Source organism: Pteropus alecto, unplaced genomic scaffold (assembly GCF_000325575.1).
Source record: "Pteropus alecto unplaced genomic scaffold, ASM32557v1 scaffold95, whole genome shotgun sequence".
In the NCBI taxonomy this organism is placed as follows: Eukaryota; Metazoa; Chordata; class Mammalia; order Chiroptera; family Pteropodidae; genus Pteropus; species Pteropus alecto.
This window is the reverse complement of record NW_006441071.1, coordinates 2,588,152-2,600,847: the sequence shown is the minus strand read 5'-3', so window position 1 is coordinate 2,600,847 and position 12,696 is coordinate 2,588,152. Positions and strand designations below refer to the sequence as shown.

At 35.0% G+C, this 12,696-nt stretch overlaps 1 pseudogene; it reads left to right on the top strand.

The window, feature by feature from the left end:
• The first annotated feature begins 6,499 nt into the window (after positions 1-6,499).
• Positions 6,500-6,618, top strand: LOC112485177 (annotated as a pseudogene).
• The last annotated feature ends 6,078 nt before the right edge of the window (positions 6,619-12,696 follow it).

Below are 12,696 nucleotides of genomic sequence, written 5' to 3'. Positions count from 1 at the left end.
TCCCAGGCAGTAGTTGAGAAGAGAAAATGCATATCGATTTGGTATTGATACTGTCATACTTTAAATCAGGGCTAAACCAAATTCCAATTGGTCAGAAATTTAAATTTTTATTTTATCAGAACCCTGAAGGACAGTTACTGGAAGCTGTATGTATTATATCTGTTTGCTTCTTATTGCCACATGCTAATCACATGGACACATCTAGCTTGAGGGAGACTGGGAAATGTAGCCTTACTGCAGGTAGCTATTTGCATAGCTAAGAACTTAGAGTTCTATTACTTTGGAAGAAGGGAGAACGAAAACAAGGAGTAACTAGTGGTCTTGGTCACTGTTACAGAAAGAAAAAAGGTACCTTAGAGAAGATCTCAAACTCTGTTATTGACTGTGTGACCTTCAGTAAGATACCTGCTCTGGCTCTCAGTTTCTAATCATTATTCATTTTATAAATATTAATTGATCTCTGCTTCTTGCATAGTGCTGTATTCAGTACGAAGTTGATAGGAAAGAGCATACATAGCGTTGTCCTTTTCCTTAAGGACTAATAATAATCTATCTAATAGACGAGAAAGATGTTCTCCTTCCCTGTGCTCACCTTAGACTTTTTAACAGCTCACCCGGCAATGTATCACTGCCTCCACCTATACTTTATAGACTTCCTTTGCATTTTCACAAAGCCCTTTGTTTCATTTCTACATCAGCATCTTGCACAGTGCCTGGCATGTAGTAAATGCTCAATGAACAGTAGCTATGTCAAGTTGCTGGACCGTTTATCTCTTTTCCTTTCTTGATCCTAAATTAATGTGATTTTGGTTCACTTGTAGTAATCTTTACTAAGTTAACATCAGTTTGGAAATAATTTAGTCAGGCTAGAAAATTGTTTTAAAGTATACCTTAAACCATTTACTTTTCCCGTGTTCATTTTAATTACTTTTGAAATTTAGAATTTTTAGGCAACTTAGCATAATGCGTTAAAAGGGACTTTGGAATTGTTTGGTCCATGTATGTACTTGTGCTCTGCCAATTTCTCACTCTTTGAACTTGGCTGAGTTTTTAGTTTCTCTGAGCCTTTGTTTTCTCATCTTTCTAATGAATATTATAATGACTTTTCATAGATCTTGCGACTACTTATATGGAGATAATGAAGGAGAGTGGTGAGCTACACTTGCCAGTTTATTGTTGTTTTTGCTCCAGCATTGTCTGCTTATTTGGTTTCAACTTCGGATGCATTTTGATCTGGAGCATGCTTTGCCATTGTGTGAAACACCATCAGTGGGGAGGAGAATGCTCTGGGAACTCGGTGCATCTACCTGTGACTCTGTAATCTGGAGGCCGTTTCCACTTCTGTCCAGTCAATGGAGTTGTAGGGTGGCACAGCATGGGTGAGGTTATCTCAGCTCTATTCCATCCTGAGAACCGCAAGAATCTGGGTTCCTTTATAGGACTCCCTGGAGACAGAAGATTAGCCTTAAAGTAAAATTCCCATGCTAATTCTAGAAACACAGTAACTCACTTTTATACAGGGCTTTAGATGTGCTAAAGATGTGCTAAAGATGCTAAATATGTGCTCCTTGCAGCAGGGAGATGAGTTTTCTTCACAGATGACAAACACTGAGTTTTGTAGGGGTAAAATGAGCTAACCAGGGATCACAAAACAAACAGGGGGCAGAGCTAGGCATTGAATCCAGGTGTCCTAATTCCCAGTTCCACTTTATTAGATGTGTCTTGATCTCCTGCTGGCCTGGGTGAAAGTCATAATCCAGGCAGAGCCTTAACAGCCTTAGCTAGTACCTGAAGGGCTATCCTGAGACCACACTTTAGGAATGGAAGAGCAAGGAAAACTTGACCCAGGAATTTACTCTTCACATGAATTTCCTGCACTGTGGGTATCAGAAGAGACCTTCTGAATACTTTCCTGTCTGTCTTTTACATTTTCTTATCTTCTTGGTCTGTTGTTCAATTGCAGGTGCTAAGATCTTTGTGGAAATAAGCCCTGGTTAGTGTCAATGTTCGGTCATCTCCCATCTTTCCATACTATGCTTTACCTTACACATTCAATATTAGAGCAAAAATCCAGGACCAGCTTTCTATATTTAAAGAAAACCTCTTACAAGGCATGTTATCTGAATCATTAATGGCTGTAATTGTGACGCAGCAGAAAAATATGAGATCCTGGCATAAGCAATGCTTAAAGTTCAGAGATTCCAAGTTCTAGATTTGCTATTGATTCTTTGCGGAGGTTCCTTGGATTAATTACACGACTTCCCCCATATGATATTTTTTAAAATTATGGTTCTTGATACAATTGTATATTTTCAAATTTCAAGTATGTTTTAATATATTTTTTAAGAAATATGTTCAGGTTTTTTTTCCCTTTGAAGACAACCTTGCACAACATGTAATTTCATTGGCTCAACAGTGATGTCATACTCAAAATACACAGCCTTGTTGCCAAGTTTCCTGGTGAAGTAATTGTCGGTTGGTATTTAAGAAGCCACATCAATTGAAACTATTTCTCATGATGTCACCCTGTGTCAGGGCAGGGGTCCAGAAGATAGGATTCCCTCTGACCTTCAGGGCACAGAAACATGCAATTAGCTCCCTTTTGGCAAAATGCTCTTGAGATAAGTAAATGAGATTAAGAGGTCCATTTGAACAATTCCATTAAAGTACTTTTTAATTTATGATGATTTTCCCCAGTTCTGTCCAACTTTTAAGGCTAAAGTTCTTTCCTTTTATTATAAGAAATTTAAACACATGAGAGTTGAACATATAGGAGAGTACTGTGAAACCCTTTTACTTCTGCAGAGATTCTTCAAATATAACATTTTTCTATGTTTGCTTTATCACATATTTATTCATCTATCCCTCTATATGGATGGAGTTTTTAAGTGTCATTAGACACTAAAGAAAGCTAGCTTTCAGGCTGTAGACCTTTGGAAATTTTAAGGGGAAAATGATAGTAAGGCTATTAGTCTTTTAAAAGTTACTTCATTAAAGAGTGATTTAAAGATAATGATTGCTCAAGGAATAAAATGTGGCAGCAGTATTGTTGAAAGTGAGATTGAAAGTGAATTTAGTAGGAAATCAAAAGAAAATGCATCTTTAGGAAATCATCATACTCTTACGTCTGCATGTTGTTGCCTGTAAAAGGTTAGACACTTAATTTAGGAAGCATGATATCTAGTGATTTCCTGCTTTTTGAAAGGCGTCACCTTATGTAGCATCAATAGTTCAGATTGAGATCCAAATGAAAGGACCTGTTATGGCCCTTTATCCCGCTGGCCTAACAGAAATCTTTGTTAGTAGATCCCCTCAAATTTTATTGTTGAAATATTCCCAGGAATAACAGAATTCTATACTCTGTCTCCTTATTTTCCTACTTAAGAGCCAAAATTATAAGAAAAGAATCCTCAGTGATAGCCGGAATAGTCATGCTGGCTCTCACTTTTCAATTCCCCTCAGTGATATTTAGCTGTGCCTTTGACATACTAGTAGATTTATGTCCCACAAATTGTTATTTTTTAGTTTAGTGGAACATACAGCATAAAAATTAGACGAAGTTTTACAAAATGTAGTTAAATAACTTGAAAAGAAAACTGAGAAAAGCATGTCCCCTTGACTACCCTGGACTTTGAGAATCGATCAAAAAGTTTTCAGGGTTAATTATTAGTGACACATTATGCATAGACAAATAGCTCTGGGTAGTCAAAATATTTTGTTGGTCTCTTGATGTAACTCCATATGCTCTGGGCGGCTTTAGTTAAAAATGGCTGCTGTCTTGTTTGGAAGATGTGTTATCCCTGTGTCTTCCTTCCCTAGTTTTTTGCCTATGACTTTAAATCTATTTACTGGAAACATATTTTCCAAACTCTGAAAACAATAGTCCATATTGTATGATGCCATTTATGTAGCATTCATGAAATGACAAAATTGTAGAGATGGAGGACAAACTAGTGGTTGCCAAAGACTGGGGAGAGGGAGAGAGGCAAGGAGGTAGGTTATAAAAGGGCAACACAAGTGAGCCTTGTGTGGTAAGGAAACTCTTCTGAGTCTTGTCTGTAGTGGCGGATACATGAACATACACATATGCCAAAATTATATAGAACTAAATACACACATATACACACAAATGAGTATAAGTAATACTATGTAAATCTGAGTGAGATAGGTGAATTGTATCAATGTCAATATCCTAGTTATGATGCACTATTGTGTAACATTAAGGTAAACTGGATAAAAGAGTACATGGGATATCTATTATTTCTTACAGCTGCATAAGAATCTACAATAACCTAAAAATAGTTAAAAAATTTTATTTAATGACTTTGGGGGAAAATAATTCTTTTTAAAAAACAATTTAAGCATTTATTTCATCTAGCATTTTTTTCCATCTAGCATTTTTACAATTATAATGATCTCTATTGGACAACTTGGAAATGAATTTGAATCAAGAGAAAATAAAACTTGAATTTTTAAAAATCTTGTGGTAGTTTATATTTATTTTCTATTTTTGATTCACATTTCAGTAGGACAGTCTCAATTTTTTGCCTATAAACATTCGTAGGAGAAAATAATTTCATATCAGAATAGAAGTGAATAATTTAAGAAAAGAAAGATGATACAACTGAAATTTAGCATATTTTATACTTTGTATCTCTAGAAAATATACTCAAATTAAATAGCAATGAATTATCGTAGACCATAAAGGCATGCATATTGATTTCTCATTGATTAAATGCTGAATTTCTGGTATCATGGAATAAAAAATATTTCATCAATGTTAATTACTTATGTGCTCCGTATAGCCTGATCTTTTAAAGAAAATATTAAAGCAATCACACTGCTTATTATTTTAAGTTTATCTAATCATTAGAGACAAACCAAGCTGAGTCCTGGTAAAGAATGCTGTGGTATCCTTAAAGAAAATTCCATTACACATGATAAATTGGAGTATTCAGGGTTTTGACAATTTCTATGACTAAAAGGAAATTATTTTCAGGATTTCAGTTCAACGGGGCTTCAATAATTGATTCTGTAAGAGTTGGAGGCCCCAAGCACATGCCAGTTACCCATCCAAACACAAGTAGTTGACTATGTCTCCAGGCTAGAGTGCTAGATGGTCTTGGTCTGCTCAGAACTCTAAGACATCTCAATCCTCTGGGTGAGCTGATCCTACATCCCAGAACTAAAGCCAAACAGATTTTTTTCTGATGATTGTACATCTACTAGCCAGAGATTACGACTGCCTGTCAAATCATGTGTCTTCTCTTGCCAAATTTTGAACTAGTGAAAAGAAGCAAATTAACCTCCAATTACTGAGTATCTATTCAGTGGAATAAAATCTGTTTGTTACATTGTGGATTTAGTATAAAGTGTACACATTTTAGGAATGCAGCGGTCCATCAAGAGTTGTAGGATAGATCCAGATTAAGATGAGTCCAGAAGACCTGAATGTCTGAAATGAGCACCTCAAGGCACAATTCCTGCTTTATGGGTACAAGTCCATAGGGAAGACAGAGAAGGAATAAGTAATTATACTCATCGCCATATCAGAGTGCTAGGATGGGAGAAGTTTGTTTACTCATTGGCTAATTTTTTGTTTTTGCTTTAACTTTTTCTATTAAAAAACCCACTGATACAGAAAACCACAGGAATCAACTTAACGAATACGGTGGGCACCACCCAAGTCAAGAAATATAACTTTGCCATCTGCACAGAAGCCTCTTCCACGTGCCACATTCTAGTCACAAACCATTTCCTTCTGTAATAAGTAACCTGTTATTTTGCCTTTTCGTAACTTTTTTCTTCCATGTGTTTTCTGTTTTATAGTTTTATCACCAAACTGTGATCATGCAAAATGTGTATCCATAGATAATGTAGTTTTTAATCTTGCCCTTTTAAAAATATATGCCTTTTAGTTTTTATCTGTGCACCCCCATCTCCCACCTGATTTCTTTCTTACAATTTTCCATTATAAAACAGGGCCATTTGACCAGTAGTGTTTCTCTCATTTGGGTTTTGTTGATTGCCTATTCATGGTACAGTTCAACTCAGTCCTCTGTCCTTGATATTTCTGCAAATTGGCTACTGGACCAAGAGACCGGATCAGACTCTGGTTCTTTCTTTTTGGCAAGTCTGTCACTTGTAGCCTATAATGTCTTGTCTTTCTGTTTCATGATTTTAGTAAATGTTAATGCTTATATCTCTTCATCTACTGAAGGATGCAAATTGTGACATTCTAATTCCAGCATTTCTTTTTCATTTATTTATTGGTTTACTTTGTCTAAGTCTTAAATTTTACTTAACCTCTAGTGAGAACAGAGTGGGTCAATTACTACCAATTATTAGTTGGATTACTTTTTGAAGAGATAGTTCCCCTCATTCTGTTGTTTGATTACATAGTGATATAGTTCATATAAGAAAAAATAAGCGCTTAATATTTTATTTCACAGTTACCAAGATAATGACTTAGTTTTTTATCATCTTTTAAAAGTGACCAGTCTACGGCCATGCTACCCTGAACAAGCCCAACCCCGTCTGATCTTGGAAGCTAAGCAGGGTCGGGCCTGGTTAGTACTTGGATGGGAGAGCACCTAGGAAGACCAGGTGCTGTAGGCATAAAAAATAAAAAATAAGGGATTGTAAGCTGACAAGGTCCTTGCAATTTGTGAGGTCAACCAAGGGTTGCCTCACTTAAAAGAAAAAGAAAAGAAATGCTTTTAGATCCTCGAATGCTTACCACTAAAAAAAAAAAATGACCAATATTTTAAAATGTCATTATGAACTCATAGGTTTAAAGGTATTTGGGTTTCAGTCCATTGAAATGTTTATTATTATTGAAATTCAGATAGACTGAATTCAGATATTTCTCCAAAAGCCATAATTTCTTTTAGTGAGAATGATATTTTGAGACCATAATATAGGCACCAAGGAAAGCCTATTGCTACTGGTTGATCATTGTCTTTAGAGTTTTCAGTAGACATAGGTAGGAAACAAATGGAAATATTCATTCCTAGAATTGAAATTTCTGGGAATTACTTTTATATTCCATTTTAAGGCTCTGTTGTTTTTTTTTTCTGCAAAATTTCAGACAACTTATACCAACTTAGGTTCCTGTTGTCACATTATTTATAACTATATGGTTAATGTCAGTCTTTTTACCAAGCTAATTTTTACCAAGCTAATTTGCCATAGTTTGCTATTCTTATGTTCCTAATTTAGATTTGTCTCTAAGTTGCTTAGTAAATACATTATTATATTGACTTTTTAGATGATGAAAATGGAATTTAGGGAGGTTAAGTACTTGCAATGTAGATTATAAACCTATAATTAGATTTTTACTTTTCTTGTCATCCTACTTTATCTTAGTTTACTTTATCTCAGCCTTTTCTTTCTTATAGATTTTGGTTCCTGATTCATAGGAGTCTTTTTGTGTCTTTTGAGGACTTCAACTGGTTTTCCGAAATATTCTTTTGGTTCCTGTAGTAAATTTTTAAGTATATACACTTTGTACATTTTCTCCAAATGTTGTCAAATATTTCTTGTTTTGCCTAAGGTTTTGGTTTTTTTTTTCCCCTGTTTATTCATCTTGGGACAATGAAAAGTCTATCCAGACTTGGTATTTGCCAATATACTGGGTGTGTAGCTTGCTCTTGGCCTTGTTCACTGACCTCTTGTGAACTGTCGGATCTCATTTTCTGTTATACAACCGGAAGGCAAGTTGCTATGCACTGCTCTTAATGCAATCTTGTTGAACAGACATTTGTTTAATGTAGCTGCAGTTGTTTGAGGAGAAATCTCCTCTTACTTTCTTCCTGGTTCTCTGAAACTGAACTGATTACATTGAAGACTACAAATCTTAGTGTGTACTGGGTTCATCATATCTCTACCCAGTACGATCTTGTCATACTTTACATGTTGATTCTACCCCTCCCAGAACACATGTGCCACTAGCAGTTCCATCCTTTTTCTGGGATGTGTGTGTATCTGTATATGCATTTTCTTCCTGAGTATTATTACAGTTTTTAAATATGTCAGAACAGAAGAACTGAGAGGATGGTACAAGAACAGCATGCTGGACATCAGATTGCTTGCTCATGCTGTAAAGGTATAGCTGCCCAACTTCCTGATTAGGACTGCCAGCCAAAAGCTGGGCAGAGCAGGGCAGATGAAATTATTTTTCCAAATTCATTTAGAATGGTGAATGTGCTTTGTTTCAGATGGGGAAGTCGGTATTGACTACTGATGTTTGGTTCTTAGTTTATTTCCATTAGTAATATAGTTACTAGAATTTTCTCCTAGAGTCTGGAAATTTGTTATTCTCACTTATTGGAGCTGGTTTGACTTTGTCTATTTATGGATCTTCATAAAGATTTTAGTATAATGTTAATAAAGGCTGTGTTACACACTAGGTAGCACCAAGCCATTTTAAAACCAATATCCATAAATTAATTTTGATTATCAGTTATTTTGGAAAGATCTTTGAAAGACTTTAATATATTGACAGCTTTTCACTGGGATATACACATAATTTCTTTAAATGCCAAATGGTATATAACAACTTTAGTGACATTTCATATAGGATTTTTTTTCTACTTCAAGTACTGGCTTTTAATTACATCGACTTATAAAATATATCTGATGTGCTTCTTTCTTTTGACTCCTCTTTCTAAATTGTGCTTCAGGAGTTCTGTATAATAAAACTTTGTTCCCCCTCCTATGGTTTCAGGCACTTATTGAATTATATTACTGCCTAGAACTTTTTCTTCACATGTATGTATTAAACCTAATTTTGATAATTTGCATAGATACCAACTCTGCATAAATGTCAAAGAACACAGAACAGAAATGAAGTGTTTACTCCATTGCGAGTTAAAATCAATTTTTTTCTATTGAGAGAAGTGAGCTTTTCAGGAAATAGGAAGGAGATATATTATTAGAGAATGATATTCGTTAGGCAGTTTTTACCCTTCCTTAGAAGGGACAACAATGTGACAGCCCTTCCTGGAGTAGTAAATGGGGCTGAGATGTGAGGAAGGAAGATCTGAGGTAGAGGGGGCTGACTTTGCCTTCATATCATATCTGGTTTCAGACACATCATTCAGTCATATTCTAATAAAAAGGAATTAGTAAATCAACACCCTTTAGAAGGATTTAAGGTCTTGCACAGTAATATGCTTTCCTTTACACATCTTACCTTTTTTTCCAGAGCTTAAGAAATGTACATGAAATTCTGCCAAGTATTAAATGCTATTTATTGTCTAAGAAAGAGATTGGAAGAAAGACTTGAGTGGTATACTAAATGATATACGACACCTAGTTCTAAAACATGCTTTCTGAAAACATAGTTCTTATCCACATGTTATTAAGTTATTCTTGTTGAACAGAATAGTGTTTTTAGTACCTGAATATATACTTTTTGAAGTCTAATATTTATAATAGTAACAAAGTAGAAAATAATTTTATAAAAATTATTTTAGCCATATACAAATTTTTGGTGTTGAGTCTATATTACATGCTGTATTAAAAATCTAAAATGAAATTTTTTTTGGTAAAAGTAAAATCATGAAAATAATTCATAAATCACAGCACTAAGATGAAAAGTCACAATGCCGTATATTAGTATATGAAATAATGTAAATTCTTCACCCCTATGGACAATTTACATATTTCCAATAAAGCCCAACCAGGGCCCCAGTTTTGTTAAAGATACAAGCACATAAACTCTTTGTATATACACTTTGGAAAAGATAAAATGATAAAGTATCATGTTTCGTTATATTACACTATTATAAAGTGTTTAGAATAGACACACATCTTTTTAAAATAGAAGATTATTAAATTTCTGTTTCTTCAGATTCCCTTTTTAATTCTCATGAAAAAATGTTATGTTAATTCAAGGGTTTGCTTAGAATTTCCACAGAATAAGTCCACATCTAATGAAGTGAAGGCTTAGGGGAACATGTGAAAACAAAGAAAATGCTGGAATTTTCACGTAGACAGTGTGTGTGAGAATGTGTACATGCATATGTGGCTTTACACACTAAAATTGAGTGATGTGGGGTTATCCCATGTGACACTGTTCAAGTACATTAAATGTGCATCCTTTATTTTCCTGGGCAAATGGAGGGATATATTAAAGGAAGATATATTTTCCACATTTATCTCCTATGAAATGTTCTACAAATGGTTTACATGCAGAGTCAATGTCCTGGCAATGTATTTCTCTCAAGTAATAAGGCCAGGCTGTATTTTAGTTGCTGATTTAGACCAGTATGTTGTAAGGTCCACTGAGGTTTCACTTGGTTTCAGTGTTAAATGTCCTTTATCTGGTGCTGTTGCTTTTTCCTTTTAAAGTTTAGATTTAAGTCCTTCCTTACCTAACGACCTAGGGAAAAAATAGTGACAATCATAGATGATAGTTAATAACCTTACCTTATACTTTTGGGACGATCTTGTTCATCAGCTTTCAGCTCTTGGCTAATCTTCCAGTGGTGTATTCACATGGCTGCTATACATCTCCACTTGGGTTTTAAGACTGATTTTTTTGTTATTGAATGTGGCCCCATCTTTCCTCAGGTCCCATTTTAGGCCATCATTATTTTCTACTTCAATTAATATTCAACCGTCTGTCCAATTACCTCAAAACAAACAAACAAACCATGAGAGCCATCTTAGACTCATCCTACATGGGCCCATTATATCTTATCAGCAAATCCTCAAAACTATCCCCTCAACTTTTTACTGTGACCACCTTGTTAGCTGTTATTTGGAACATGGCAATATCCTCCTTACCTGGTCAAGGTATTCACATGAGTATCTGTGCCAGTTCTTCTGTTTAAAATCCTTCAATAACTCATTGTCCTCAGGGTGAAAACACAACACTTGGGCATGGAGTACAGGCCTTGTGGTGACCGTCCCTGAGCACCCCGTCCTTAGACAGCTTGTCCCTTTTCCTCATCACCTTAATTTTATGCTTCTGTGATTCAGAGCTGCGTAGATGTTCAGACTGCTACATTGACCTCCCTTCCGGGCCGTTGTTGTCTCATATAGAGAATGACATTCCTCTTCTCAATCAGACATTCTCCTTCATCCTTCAGGTCTCAGCTCCTGTATCATCTTTTCCAGGATGTTGTCCATGGTTTTACTCCCCTCTGCCCCTTAGATTGGATTAGGTGCCCTTGTGTTCCACTGATAGATACCATGTGCTTAATTCTGTCTTTGCAATTTTCTATTGCCTAAGTGTACCTCTAGCATTGCACTGAGCAAAAATGGTCTGCTTATGTGTCTTCCCTATGAAACTCTGCTTTTTGAGGGTTGAAATAAAGTTTAATGTGTCTACAGTTACTGGAGCATAGAAAATGATAAGCTGAATGATATATATAATTATAGATATGCTGTGCTTTAATGCTTTACTGAACATTTGCATATACATTTGCTGTTTAGTAAATTTGGTTACTAGTACATGTATATGTATTCGCACACATACACATGAACACATAAATAACTAATTCTGTTTATATACCAAGACTTTGATTTTTGAAATATGACCTACATGCCATTTGTTGTGTGATGGGTAATCAGGTATGAGAAAATGTACCATCATAACATTATCCAATTAAGTTTTGGGGGAATGAGGTAAAGGTGCAAACAAACTGCCAAGTATTCTTTGAACATTAAAATAACCTTCTTCTCTGGAGCCAGCTATTGGCTTTGAAGAATAATGCCTCATCTTCTCATCTGACAAGAGCAAATTCCTTAGAATCTCCGAACTAGTGACTTAAATTTCTTTTGGCTCATTAGCCTCCAAATGCCTGATAACTATCAATGCTCATTTAACTCTGATTTTAAATGGGCTTTTAAATCTACGATACACATAGTCATGGCTAATTAAAAATCTTAAGAGTTTTAAAATTGGTTCACAATTAACCCATGAGTATAAAATTTTTTAAAAGAGAAAAATCCTTAATCTACAAAATACTTGTGCTATTATTGGAAAGGTAAATATTTATGACTTTATTAAAGTAATTTTTTCCATGTCAATGGCTGTTTTTAAAGTGTGGCCAAGCTTAAGTAGCTCTACAAATTTAAATGGGGCTTCTATTCAATTTTGTCTTATAAAATTTACTTATGTTTTAGTGGTTCTTTTGCCTCCATATTTGAATATGCCCGTCCAAAAGATACCCTTTAACTGCTTAAACATGATCATCGATCAGGAGGATGTCATCCTTTTGTTGTTTAGTTTATAGGGGAAAGAAACAATTCAAACCACAGTATCTGTGCACTTTCCTACCTGGATTACAGTCAGAACTAGGTTAGATCTTCTCCCTATGTCCTCCATATCCCATCATATTCCATATCTTCCATCTTTTTTGTCTTTTTATGCCACTTTCTGGACAGTGTTTTCTGATTCTTTTTTTCTTTTTAATTTTTCAGTTCACTGGTTCTCACTTGTGTTTCCAAACATGGCTGTCAGATTTTACTTTTTGACGTTTATATTTTTTATTTCTAGCACTCCCACTTGACTCTTCTGAAACCATCTCTGCCATTTTTGGTGATTCCCTGTTCACTGGAGATATTTTCAAGCTTGTCTTTTATTTCATTAAAGATGGCACTCAGTTATTTTGATAAATTTTTTTTTATCTAAAGTCTCTGCAGGACTCTTTCTAAAGATGGCACTCAGTTATTTTGATAAAT